Source organism: Rhagoletis pomonella, unplaced genomic scaffold (genome assembly GCF_013731165.1).
Source record: "Rhagoletis pomonella isolate Grant_MI unplaced genomic scaffold, Rhpom_1.0 Rhpom_scaffold_00012, whole genome shotgun sequence".
Taxonomy (NCBI): domain Eukaryota; kingdom Metazoa; phylum Arthropoda; class Insecta; order Diptera; family Tephritidae; genus Rhagoletis; species Rhagoletis pomonella.
In genome coordinates this window covers 21,820,298-21,822,180 of record NW_023458566.1, presented here as the reverse complement: position 1 = coordinate 21,822,180, position 1,883 = coordinate 21,820,298, and the positions used below count along the sequence as shown (strand labels likewise).

General features: G+C 32.6%; 1 protein-coding gene across 1 annotated transcript in view; it reads left to right on the top strand.

Annotated features, from left to right (window-relative positions):
* The window catches only part of LOC118748081 (chromatin modification-related protein eaf-1), a gene marked incomplete in the record, with an annotated part of 80,808 nt that overhangs the window by 2,514 nt on the left and 76,411 nt on the right, over nucleotides 1-1,883 (top strand).

Sequence of the window (1,883 nt, the reverse complement as noted above, 5' to 3'; positions counted from 1 at the left end):
AGCAGCGTCGGTTGCGCAGGTAAGACAAAATCAACAAAAAAAAAAAAACACTCATAAATAAAAACTAACTTTTCCAATTCTTATAAATACTTACATAGCTTGAAGATGAATTGGGCGAATGTGGCACACAGCCCGGTGCCATACAAATGGTAGCGTCTGGGGCAATAATTTCCGCTGGCTCCATACAAATGTCCAACGAAACTCAAATCATTCATCACGGCCATTCGCAACATCAACCTCAGCATATTATGCAAGGTGCAGTTATGGAATTAAAACCACAACAGCCAATCGGTAAGTTTTTATTTAATTTTTTTACATTTAGTATAGTGTGTGAATGTTCGTATTTGAGGAAGGTATACTTGGTTAGCGGCAAGATTTGGTGACAAACATTTTTTAAGCATTATCAAACTTATGTTTCTCTGTGATAAGAGATGGTTATCGGACTGATATTAATATCAAATTATATTGTAGCTCGATTATGTTAGCATTGGTTTTACACCATTCCAAAACTTATAAACCGAAGTTATAAAAAAGTTGGACCTAGGTTTTTAGATAAGCAAGTTTTATCTCTGAAAAGCGTTGGAAGCATGTTTACTCGCATGTTTTGCTCCCCAAAGTTCAGCAAAAAATCAAAAAAACAGCTTATAACCCGGAAAATTAAAATAGAAGTTAAAAAAATATATTTCGCAACAAGGATTCTGAGATTTGGTTATATGTAATGATGGAATCGCGAACGGAAAAATTAAAACATGCACGGAGCACTATGAGTATTTCCAAATAGAGGAGAATTTTTGTTGGAGTTATCATTTCTGAATCTTTTAAATTCCTATAAATACAAATTAGTAACGTTTATAACTTAATAATACAAATGTTTATTACATATATATTTACTACAAATAAGTATGCAAACAAAAGTCGGCTGCCAGAGTGAACCAATTTAAATACTCATGTAAAAGTCCTCATTTATTACGACTTAGAGTACAGCCCATTTTTGCTTTAAGCTAAATCGCTATTTCAGTCGGCTTGCTTCTGTTAATTAATTGCATTTCAAAGTTCTACAATGTTCATTTTAGTTTTACACTCGCTACCCTGCTAGCAATTTCGTTATCTAATGTTTAAGTATGTTATCAATATAATTAAAAGACTTTATAATACACTATGATCGTTTGCGAGGCGATGTGAAATTATTTTCAATTGTGTCGATTGCAATGACCTCACATATAAAGCTAGTAAGTAAGAAATGGGTCTTGATACGAATTGAAAAAAATTGGTTTTCTTTAATACATATGCATGTACATACATACATATTGATTTCTTATGCATATTTTAGTAAATATTTTGTAGTACATACATATGTATGCAGATAGAACAGTTAACTCTTTCCACAAGTACAGGGCATTTCGACGTTTTCCAATATCAAATGACTTAGTAAGCTTGTTTAAAAATGTATAAAACGTTATCTTCAAAGCAGTTTCTTTTGTCCGCACATATTTACAATTATAGATATCTGTATTCGAGTAAATGTGTTGCGCTGCCATCTACGTATGTATGTATGTGTTACTGTGTCCGTCACGATAAATAGTTTACTCATTTCAATGAATGGTATTGCATCAGTCATTGACTTTCGATAATCAAATACTTAGCCGTTAGCGTATCATAAAAAATTGGTTTAATAATCTTTCGTCTGCACTATCCGAAGTTATCGGTTAAAACTATTTTTTCATAAATTTAGCTACAAAATGAGCTGTACACTAGAGTTGTCGAACTATCGATAGTGACGCCGTTCGATATTTTCGATAGTTTCAGTTCTCACTATCGATATTATCGATTGTGCTATTGTAGAGGCAAATGGGCGACGACAAAAATAAAAACTTAGACAACAT